Genomic DNA, 12,448 nt, shown 5'->3' on the forward strand with positions numbered 1-12,448 from the left:
AAGTCAAGCAGTCAAAATAGCATCACTTCAAACTTCACAGGGGGAAAGGGGAAAGAAGGCAGAACTAAATAAAAAGACTACAAAACCTGAAAGATGAAAAAGGGTGATTAGGGAGAAAACACTCTAAGGTGGATCTTATTGTTCATGGACAAAAAGAAAGAACATCTTTAGAATTTATTAAGTAGTTGTTTTTAGGCTGGGTGCGGTGGCTCACGCCTGTAATCCCAGCACTTTGGGAGGCTGAGGTGGGTGGATCACGAGGTCAGGAGATCGAGACCATCCTGGCTAACACGGTGAAACCCCGTCTCTACTAAAAATATACAAAAAAATTAGCCGGGCGTGGTAGTGGGCGCCTGTAGTCCCAGCTACTCGGGAGGCTGAGGCAGGAGAATGGCGTGAACCCGGGAGGCAGAGGTTGCGGTGAACTGAGATCACACCATTGCACTCCAGCCTGGGCAACAAGAGAGAAACTCCGTCTCAAAAAAAAAAAGAATTGATTAAGTAGTTGTTTTTAAATTTGATAGAAAACATTAAAATAAAGTGGAAAGAAGGGATGAGAAAATTTGATCAATCCAACAGCAGGCAGAAAAGGAATGAAAACAAATGGTACATAGAAAATAACATAAAAAGATAAATATAAATATGAATTTTCACAGTAAACAAATGGCTTAAACTGTCATAATGATAAAAAAATTAATTTACTTGGATAACATAAGAGAACTTCAGATTATATAAAGCAAACATTTACAGAACAAAGAGAAATTGGTAACTAATCATTAGAGAGATATTAACATCCCACTCTCGGAAACGGATAGATGAAACATTATAGTTTGAAGCATTTTAAACAAGTATTTGGACAACACATTGAGCAAGCATTACTAGATTACTCTATCAATCTTCCTTTGTGTCTGACTCTGTTCAAACACAGTGGATACAGAAATAAATAAAACAAAATCCCTCCCTTCACAAAACTACATTCTAGTGAGAACAGACAACAGTAAACAAGTATTACACATACAACATCCAACAAAAGAAAGCAAAGGAAAAGGGACTAGCTATGTTAAATAACAGATTTATAAAATAAATGTTTTAAAATAAAATTTTGTAAGGAGCCACTTTAGCACAGAACTGAAGATGAAGCAAACCATACAGATATCTGGGAGAAAAGCATTGCAGTAGAAGTAACAGCAAATGCAAAATTCTTGAGATGAGAGCAAGTGAAGGGGGTTAGAGGGACAAGAAGGATATACGGTGGCTGGGGCAGAGTCAGCGGTAGGGGGTAAGAAGGCATGAGGTCTAAGAATTTTTTTTTAATAGGATCACTTTTTGTTTAGAAACCTGTAGACCAATACAAGAACTGGGGACTGGGAGACTAGAAATCCTCGAAACAATCCTAACATGGCTGCTTCAAAGAAAATAGAGAATGACAAAATAATTCACATGCTATTATGGAGGTAGAGTTTACTTTTCATCTTTCTTTTGTGATTTTTCATTATCATAAACATCCATTTTTAAAGAAATTGGAAATCGTATGGTTTAGCTGACTTTTTAACTTAATCTCTCAGACCCATGTTTTGCTCTACTTTGAGTTTTTTCTCCACTATCTTGACCATCACTGTCTATGCTGTTGTTTGTTTTGGCACAACTGGCTTTATTTCAAGCTCGTTCTGTCTAGTTTATAATCTCTATCAACATATCAGTTATCTGCATTGCCCTACTTACTCCTTAAAAAATAATTTTGATTTTAATTTTTGCTTTTCTAATTTTTCTTCTGATTTCTATTCTTGGTTTTGGCACTAGGAAGACATGCTTTTTACGTTGATCAATTCATCAGAATTCCTTTCCTTCTGGGCAATGGACCAACTTATTGACATCATGTCATTTTCAAATTCTTTTATTTCATCGGTGTCCTTATTGCTGCTCATTGGCTTCTGCCATGTGACTTTTCTGACTAATCAAACACTATATTCTGAATGCAAAGATAATGGTCATACTCTTCAAAACCCTATCAGTTGCCAACTTTCATATTTAAACAGCAAAATAGATACATGTTTTATATTTCCATATTGAGTCAGATATTTCCAGTTTCCGTTTTTAATGAAAGTTTGAAGTCTAATTACAAATGACAACATGAAGATTATTTATTTTAACCCTTCTTTGGGTTTTCTTCGTTCCCCTCTTTTTCCTGTCTCTTAACCCTTTCATTTCAGTGTTCTTCACTTCACTTTATTACCAAGAAATGTGAAGTAAAAGAATACAACTAACTTTATTTGAGAAAATTTTCTACCAAAACTTTATGTTCCATATTAATCTCAGAATCTGAAACCAACTTGAGTTCCTGAAGTAACATAGGAGACTTCTACATAAAGCCACATGGGAGTAAGACAGGTCAAAATTACCCTCCAGCCCAAACAACTAGGAAACCAGACAAATATAAGAAACAACCTTATTATAAGACACTGGGCAACAGGTATGGCGAAGGGAACAAAGGGAAAGAAACAGGGCGACCCCTACCATGGCACAGGCTTTCTGCTTGGCATTAATTTAGAAACTACCACACAGAGATAGGAACCCAAAATGAGAGCTGAAATGAGAAGACAGAAATCACAGGTTCAGGTGGCTCAAGAAGACTAGAATTTGTGGGACAGACTACCCAAGAGAAGAGAGGTATTCAGAGAAAGAGCTCCAGAAATCTGCACAGGGATACCCTTGAGTTTCAACTGAATACCAATCTGCACATGTGTGATGTGAAATCCCAGAAGACTGAACAAGAACAACTTCCAGGGAGAGAGCAATTACAGAAGAACAATTCCCAGAGCTCACAGAAAGCTGTGAATCAACTGTATTGTCTCTAGCCAACTGTATTGTCTTTAGCCAGAGTGGCAAGACCTCAATGACTATGTAACACATTCAGTAGAGACCAGAGTGAGACACACCTTTAGGAGCAGGGCTAAATGAGCCACAGAACAAATGCTATTCTAGACCATCCCTAAAAGAGCTGACAAATAAGTCTCAACTCATCCTGAGAGTGACTCTGTATGAAAAAAATAAATAAGTCTCAACTGAACAATAATGATTCACAACTGCTGGGCATAATCCAATAATCTAGCTATTATAAGTATGCGTCATATGCGCAAGAATGTAAAGAAAACATGAATATGAGACAAACAGAAGATATTAAAAATAACATGGAACTCAAAGGTAACATCAAAAGATAACATCAAATGCAAATTTCAGGCCGGGTGTGGTGGCTCACGCCTCTAATCCCAGCACTTTGGGAGGCTGAGGCGGGCAGATCACAAGGTCAGGAGATCGAGACCATCCTGGCTAACACAGTGAAACCCCATCTCTACTAAAAATACAAAAAATTAGCCGGGCGCGTGGTGGCAGGTGCCTGTAGTCCTAGCTATTTGGGAGGCTGAGGCAGGAGAATGGTGTGAACCCAGGAGGCGGAGACTGCAGTGAGCCGAGATCACACCACTGCACTCCAGCCTGGGTGACAGAGCGAGACTCCGTCTCCAAAAAAAAAAAAAAAAAAGAAAAGAAAAAATGCAAATTTCACATTGAAAAGTTAACATGTGATTAGAAATGACAAAAGAAGATCATTATCCCTAAAGACATAACAAAAAAAAAATCTATTCAAAATAAAGAACAGTATGAAAAATGACAACACAGCTACAGTGCCCTGTGGAATAACAGCAACCTACCTAACTAATATGTGTGAGGTTGGGGTTAAAGGGATAGGGACAAAAAAATTGTTTAGTGAAATAATTAGCTGTAAATTTTAAAAGCTGTATTATTATAAGCCCACAGATCCAAGCACAACAAAATCCGAAACAGACAGACAGACAGACAGACACACACACACACACACACACACACACACACACACACACACGTACCAGTAAGGTACTTTATAGTCAAATTGCTGAAAAAGATTAATAAAGAGAAAATATTAAAAGCAGCAAAAGAAAATACACATTGCTTAAAGGGGGAATAAAGCAAAAATGACTGCAGGCTTCTTGTCTGAAACTATGTAAGCCAGAAGACAGTAAAAAACATATTTAAAGTACTAAGGAGAAAATTAAAGGAAAAACCCTTATAAACACTGAACAAAACATGCAGCAAAAAAAAGTATCCTTCAAAAGCAACAGTAGGCTGGGTGCAGTGGCTCACGCCTGTAATCCCGGCACTTTGGGAAGCCGAGGCAGGTGGATCACCTGAGGTTGAGTTCGAGACCAGCCTGGCCAAGATGGTGAAACCCTGTCTCTACTAAAAATACAAAAATCAGCCAGGAATGGTAGCAGGCGCCTGTAATCCCAGCTACTCTGGAGGCTGAGGCAGGAGAATTGCTCCAACTAGGGAGGTGGAGGTTGCAGTGAGCAGAAATCGCACCGCTGCACTCCAGCCTGGGCGGCAGAGTGAGACCCTGTCTCAAACAAACAAACAGTTAACTAAAAACTTCCTCCTTTTTTCTTTTCTTCTTTTGAGATGGAGTCTCGCTATGTTGCTCAGGCAGGTCTTGAATTCCTGGTCTCAAGCGATCCTCCCACCTTGGCTTCCCACAGGGCTGGGATTACAGGCATTAGCCTCCTGGCCCAGTGTTTTGTTTTGAAGTGTGCTTTGTCTGATATTAACATAGCCACTCCAGCTTAATTTGATTAGTGTTGGCATGTTTTATCTTTCTCTTTATGTCATTTTATTTCAATTGTCTTTCAGGTAGACAGAATATAATTAGGTCTAAAATAGATTCTATTAGCGGGGCATAGTGGCATGTGCCTGTAGTCCTGGGTACTCAGGAGGATGAGGTGGGAGGAACACCTGACAAAAACAACCCAACTCAAAAATGAGCAAAGAACTTCCACAGACATTTTCCAAAGAAGTTATACAAATGACCAAAAAAACATGAAAAGATGCTCACGATGACTATTAGAAAAATGAAAAATCAAAACTAAGATATATCACCTCACACCCATTAGGATGGCTACTGTGAAAAATAAAAAAGAGAATAACAAATGTTGGCAAGGACGTGGAGAAACTGAAACACTAGTGCACAGGTGTAGGGAACATAAAATGATATGGGACCTGGAAAACAGTACGGCAGTTTCTCAAAAAGTAAAAAATATAATTACCATATGATCCACAAATTCCACTTCTGGGTATACACCAAAAAGAATCAGAAGCAGAGTCTCCAAAGAGATATTTATACACCCCATGTTCACAGCAGCATTGTTCACAATAAATAGAACATAATTAACAGTTAAGTAAAATGTGGTACAGACATACCACACTGGCAGTATGTCTATGGTGGAATACTATGCAGCCTTAAAAAGGAAGGAATTTCTGACATATGCGATACTACAACATAAATGAACCTTGACAACAATCTCCTAAGTGAATTAAACCAGTCACAAAGAAAAAAAATAGTGGATGATTCCACTTATATAAGGTACTAAGAGTAGTTAAAATCAGAGACAGAAAGTGGAACGGTGGTTGCCAGAGGCTGAGAGAAGGGAGAAACTGGGAGTTATTGTTTAATGGCTATAAAGTATGAGTTTAACAAGATTAAAAAAAAAGCTATGAAAATGGATAGTGTCTACATTATGAATGTATCTCACATCACTAAAATGTACACTTAAAAATAGTTAAGGGGTTGGGTGGCCACAGACGGCCGGGCGGGATGTAACCGGCCGCTGAGCTGCAGCCCTTCCGTGTCCGCAGGCTTCGGCCCGGCCGCCGCCGCCCATCAGCTATGGAGGAGCTTTACAACTTCCCGGCCTGCAGAGCCGGGCGCAGCAAGGGCCAGACGCGGCGCGAGCTGGCGCTGCGAGCCAACGGGCCGGCGCCTGGCGGGCACGATCGCAAGGTCGCGCAGAAGCTCCTCAATGGCCAGCGCCAGTTGCAGCCCCGGCCGCACCCTTGCCTCACCTGAGCCTGGGCTCTTGCTCTTGCGGAATCCACAGGTCTTTCTTGAAGAAATCTGTAGTCAGAACTCTGTGCTGCATTTTTATCCAGAGAAGGAACAGGAAGAGAAGAGTGTGGTCTCCTAGAAATCTAGCACTGGCGAAACGAGGAAAACTCTTCCAAGGATGGTCTCCCACTCAGAGCTGAGGAAGCTTTTCTACTCAGCAGATGCAGTGTGTTTTGATGTTGACAGCACGGTCATCAGAGAAGAAGGAACCAACATTCAAAGCAGCTGCCAACTATTCCAAGTTTCCCAGCTGGAGGAGCCCTGCCCTGCACCTTCGCAGAAGCCCTGAAGCAGACACCCCAGGGAGCACCTACCGGGGGCACCCCCGGCTGGCACCAGCATACAAAGTGAGACAGGGTCTCGCCTTATTTCGCAGGCTGGTCTGGAACTCCTGAGCTCAAACAATCTACCCACCTCGGCCTCCCAAAGTTCTGGGATTACAGGTGTGAGCCACCTTACCCAGAGAGGCGAACCTGGATTGGGAAAGCCGACATTAATCAACTCATTATTCCTCACAGATTTGTATTCTCCAGAGTATCCAGGTCCTTCTCATAGAATTAAAAAGACTATACAGGTGGACAATCCAAAGTTTTAATCAAAGAAGGTGGTGTTCAGTTGCTGCTCACAATAGTTGACACCCCAGGATTTGGAGATGTAGTGGATAATAGTAATTGCTGGCAGCCTCTTATCGATTACATTGACAGTAAATCTGAGGACTACCTAAATGCAGAATCACGAGTGAACAGACGTCAGATGCCTAATAGCAGGGTGCAGTGTTGTTTATACTTCATTGCTCCTTCAGGACATGAACTTAAACCATTGGATATTGAGTTTATGAAGCGTTCGCATGAAAAAGTGATTATCATCCAACTTATTGCCAAAGCAGACACACTTATACCAGAGGAATGCCAACAGTTTAAAAAACAGATAATGAAAGAAATCCAAGAACATAAAATTAAGATATATGAATTTCCAGAAATAGATGATGAAGAAGAAAATAAACTTGCTAAAAAGGTAAAGGACTGTTTACCTCTTGCTGTGGTAAGCTAGTAATACTATCATTGAAGTTAATGGCAAAAGGGTCAAAGGAAGGCAGTATCCTTGGGGTGCTGCTGAAGTTGAAAATGGTGAACATTGTGATTTTACAATTCTAAGAAATATGCTGATAAAAACACACACTCAGGACTTGAAAGATGTTACTAATAATGTCCACTATGAGAACTACAGAAGCAGAAAACTGGCAGCTGTGACTTATAATGGAGTTGATAACAACAAGAATAAAGGGCAGCTGACTAAGAGCCCTCTGGCACAAATGGAAGAAGAAAGAAGGGAGTATGCAGCTAAAATGAAGAAGATAGAGATGGAGATGGAGCAGGTGTTAGAGATGAAGGTCAAATAAAAAGTTCAAAAACTAAAGGACTCTGAAGCTGAGCTCCAGTGGCGCCGTGAGCTAATGAAAAAGAATTTGGAAGCACAGCACAAAGAATTAGAGGAAAAACGTCGTCAGTTTGAGGATGAGAAGGCAAACTGGGAAGCTCAACAACGTATTTTAGAACAGAACTCTTCGAGAACCTTGGAAAAGAACAAGAAGAAAGGGAAGATCTTTTAAACTCTCTATTGACCACCAGTTACGTATTAGTTGCCAATATGCCAGCTTGGACATCAGTGTTTGTTGGATCCGTTTGACCAATATGCACCAGTTTCATCCATAATGATGGATTTAACAGCGTGACAAAAATTATTTTTTCCTGTTTTTCTTGATGGAGATTAGGATGCCTTGAATTGTCTAGGGTGTTGTGTACTTAGAAAGTAACAGCTCTAAGTACCTTCCTACATTTTCTTTTTCTCTTTTTTATTAAACAGATATCTTCAGTTTAATACAGGAGAACATTTTACTGTTGTACAATCATGTTCTGGTGGTTTGATTGTTTACAGCCTATTCCAAAATAAAAGGACTGTGGAAGGTTAAAAAAACCCAAAAAGTTAAGGGCCAGGAGCAGTGGCTCACACCTGTAATCCCAGCACTTTGGAAGGCCAAGGCAGGCAGATCACTTGAGGTCAGGAGTTTGAGACCAGCCTGGCCAACTTGGCAAAATCCTGTCTCTACTAAAAATACAAAAGTTGGCCGGGCATGGTGGCACGTGCCTGTAATCCCAGTTACTTGGGAGGCTGAGGCAGGAGAATCACTTGAACCCGGGAAGCAGAGACTGCAGTGAACCAAGATCACGCCACCACACTCCAGCCTGGGCAACAGAGTGAGGCCCTGTCTCAAAAAAAAAAAAAACAAAAAAAAAACAAGATGGCAAATTATATTTTGTGTATATTCTACCACAAATTTTTTAAAACTCAAATCAAAATCTGACTGTTTGTAAAGATCAATAAAATTGACAAGCTTCCAGCAAAACTAACACACACAAAAAAATGACTACTATGGTTTGAATATCATTTGCCCTCACCAAATCTCATGTTGAAGCTTGGTCTGCAATGTAGCAGTGTTGAGAGGTGGTACCTTTAAGAGGTGATTAGGTTGTTAAGAGGGATTAATGTCGTTCTGAAAGGAGTTCTCACTCTTGGAGAAGTGAACCCACAAGAGTAGGTTGTTATAAAGTGAGGATGCCTCTCATGTTTGGCCTCTCTTTGCAAACATGTGCTTCCCCTTGCACTTCTCTGCCATGTTATGACACAGCACAAAGCCCTCACCACATGCGGCAACCCATCTTAGATTTCTCAGCCTCCAGAACCATAAACCAATAAATCTTTTTCCTTTATAAATTACCAACTCTCGGGTATTTTGCTATAGCAATAGAAAATGAACTAAAACAGGAATGAAAGAGGGGATTTCACTATAGACCCCACAGACATTAAAATGACAATAAGGTTGGGTGCGGTGGCTCATGCCTGTAATCCCAGCGGGCAGATCATGAGGTCAGGAGATCGAGACCATCCTGGCTAACACAGTGAAACCCCGTCTCTACTAAAAATACAAAAAAATTAGCTGGGCGTGGTAGTGGGCACCTGTAGTCTCAGCTACTCAGGAGGCTGAGGCAGGAGAATGGCGTGAACCCTGGAGGCAGAGCTTGCAGTGAGATCACACAACTGCACTCCAGCCTGGACAACGGAGGGAGACTCCATCTCAAAAAAAAAAAAAAAAAAGACAATAAAAGAGCAGTATGAACAACTCCACACACATAAGTTTGATATCTTTAAATGAAATGGACCAATTCATAGGAAATGACAAACTACCAAAACTCACCCAAGATGAAATATGTAACCTGAACAGCTCTGTAACTATTAAAGAAATTGAATTTATAGTATGAAATTTTCTGAAATAACAATCTCCAGGCCCAGATGCTTTCACTAACTAATTTCTAACCAACACTTTAAGATGAGGTAACACCAACTCTACAGAATCCCTTCCAGAAAAAGGAGGGAACAACATTTCTCCACTCATTTAATGAGGTCAGCATTATCCTAAAGCCAAAATCAGGCAAAGACAGTACAAAGAAGCAAAACTAAAGACCAATTTCCAAAGTGAACATAAACACAAAAATCATCAAGAAAATATTAGCAAATCAAACTCAGGAACATAAAAAGAGTAATATACCACACCATGTGGGGTTTATCCCAGGAATGCTACACTTGTTCAATATTCAAAAAATCAATCAACGTAATCTACCATGTTAGAAGTCTAAATCACTGGTCAGCAAACTACGGTCCAGAGGCCAAATCCAGTCCTGTACTTGGTCTTTGTAATAATTTTATCGGAACATAGCCATGTATATTTGTTTACATACAGTCTACATCTGCTTTCATGCTACAATAGCAGATATCAGCAGTTACAACAGACAGCATATTGCCAGCAAAGCCTAAAATATTTACTATGTGACCCCTTACAGAAAAATATGTGGGAGGTCACCACCATTAGACCTGCCTTACAAGAAATGCTAAAGAAAGTTCTTCAAATTGAAACAAAAGAACTCTAAAAACATAAAAACATATTAAAGAATAAAACTTACTATAAAGATAACAATATATTCAAATTCAGAATACTCCAATACTGTAATGGTGGTACCTAAATCAGATTTAAGTCTAGTATAAATGTAAAGAGACAAAAGTATTAAATATTAACTATACATACAACAATTTGGTAATGGATACATGATATATAAAAGATATACATTATGAAATCAATAATACAAAATGTGAAAGGAGATGTTAAATGTAAAGTTGTGGTATACTGTTGAGGTTGTCAGCTTAAAATAGACTATTAACACTATAAGATGTTTTATGTAACTTCATGGTAACCACAAAAAAAAGGCCGTAGTAGATACATAAACCAGAAAAGAACCAAAGCATATCACTATCAAAAAAATCATCAAATCACAAAGGAAGACAGCAAGAGAGGAAGGCTGAAACAAACTTACAAGAGTCAGAAAAACTGACAAAATGGCAATAGCATCTCCTTGCCTATCAATAATTATTTTAAATGGAAATAAATTAAATACTCAAGACACAGATTGGCTGAGTGATTTTTTTTTTAATTTTTTCATTTCATTTTATTTTTTTTGAGATGGAGTCTCGCTCTGTCACCCAGGCTGGAGTGCAGTGGCATGATCTCAGCTCACTGGAAACTCCACCTCCCAGGTTCAAGCAATTCTCCCACCTCAGCCACCTGAGTAGCTAGGATTACAGTCACATGCCACCACACCTGGCTAATTTTTGTATTTTTAGTAGACATGGAATTTCACCATATTGGCCATGCTGGTCTCGAACTCCTGACCTCAGGTGATCCACCTGCCTTGGCCTCCCTAAGTGCTGGTATTACAGGTGTGAGCCACCGTGCCTGGCCGAGTGGATTTTTAAAAACAAGATCCAATGATATGCTGCCTACAAGATACATAAAACAGAAAATCAAAAGCATATCACTACCAAAAAATCGTCAAATCACAAAGGAAGACAGCTAGAGAGGAAGACTGGAACAAAGAAACTACAAGAGTCAGAAAAACTGACAAAATGGCAGTAGTAACTCCTTACCTATCAATAATTACTTTAAATGAAAAGAATTAAGCTCTCCAATAAGAAGACACAGATTGAATGGATTTTTGTTTGTTTAAGACGGAGTCTCACTCTGTCGCCCAGACTGGACTGCGATGGTGTGATCTCAGCTCACCGCAACCTCCGCCTCCTGGGTTCAAGCGATTCACCTGCCTCAGCCTCCTGAGTAACTGGGATTACAGGCGCCCACCACCACACCCAGCTAATTTTTGTATTTCTAGTAAAGATGGGGTTTCACCATGTCGGTCAGGCTGGTCTCAAACTGCTGACCTCAGGTGATCTACCCACCTCGGCCTCCCAAAGTGCTAGGAATACAAGCGTGAGCCACTGTACCCAGCCAAGCAGATTTTTAAAAACAAGATCCACCTATATGCTGCCTACAAGAGACTCTCTTTAGCTTTAAAGGACTGAGGCTGAAAGTGAAGAGATGGAAAAAGATATTCCACACACATGTTAACCAAAGACAGCAGAGGATCCTTACATAAAATAAAATAGACTTTGAGTCAAAAAGTGTTAAAAGAGATCAGAGATCAATTCATCAGGAGAATGTAACATTTATAAATATATATACATGCCCCAATTTGGAGCACCTAAATATATAAAGCACTATCAATAGAACTAAAGGGGGAAATAGCAATACCGTAATAGTGGGGAACTTAAATACCCCATTTTCGACAATGGATAAATAATCCAGACAAAAATTAATAAGGAAACACAGACTTGAACATTACAGACTAAATGGACCTAACAGACACATACAGAACATTCTAGCCAACAGCAGCTGAATATACATTCTTCTTAAGCAGACACAGAATATTCTCCAGGATAGATCATATGTTAGGCCACAAAACAAGTTTTAACAAATTCAAGAAGAATGAAATCATTTCAAGTATCTTTCTAACAACAATTGTATGAAACTAGAAATCAATGACATAGGAAGAAAGCTAGAAAATTCACAAAGAAATCAAAAGGGAAAATCTGTTAATATGGTTGTCATATTTACAAATCAAGGAAAAATGATCATCTCAACAAATGCAGAAAAAAACCAGATATAAATGCAGTAAGACTTCTATGTCCATGGGTTCCGCATCTGTAAATCCAAATGACTATGTATCAAAGAAATATTATTTGTTTATTACTGTCTCTTTAGCTGTATACTCCATGAAGACTAGAAATTTGTTCTATTCACTGCTGCACCCCCAACACCTAACAGCACCAGATGAAACATAAGCACTCAATATATGTTTTGTTGAAAGAGTAGATGGTTCTATAACTCAGGACAAAAATATGGATTCAATAACAAATATTGAGATAACAGCCTAACAATTCTGAAAAGCAAGTTACAGTTCTGTCTCCCACTGAACAAAATAATAAAATTTCACAGGGAATCAAACTTTAAAACAAAGCCACTTAATACTGGAT

At 39.4% G+C, this 12,448-nt stretch overlaps 1 protein-coding gene and 1 pseudogene across 6 annotated transcripts in view; one reads left to right on the forward strand and one right to left on the reverse strand.

Annotated features, from left to right (window-relative positions):
* KMT2C (lysine methyltransferase 2C) overlaps positions 1-12,448 on the reverse strand; it is a 301,574-nt gene that overhangs the window by 225,808 nt on the left and 63,318 nt on the right. The gene's annotated exons all lie outside the window — the stretch shown is intronic.
* LOC100981192 (septin-7-like) lies at positions 6,261-12,224 on the forward strand (annotated as a pseudogene).

The sequence above is a fragment of the Pan paniscus genome, chromosome 6 (assembly GCF_029289425.2).
Source record: "Pan paniscus chromosome 6, NHGRI_mPanPan1-v2.0_pri, whole genome shotgun sequence".
Lineage (NCBI taxonomy): Eukaryota > Metazoa > Chordata > Mammalia > Primates > Hominidae > Pan > Pan paniscus.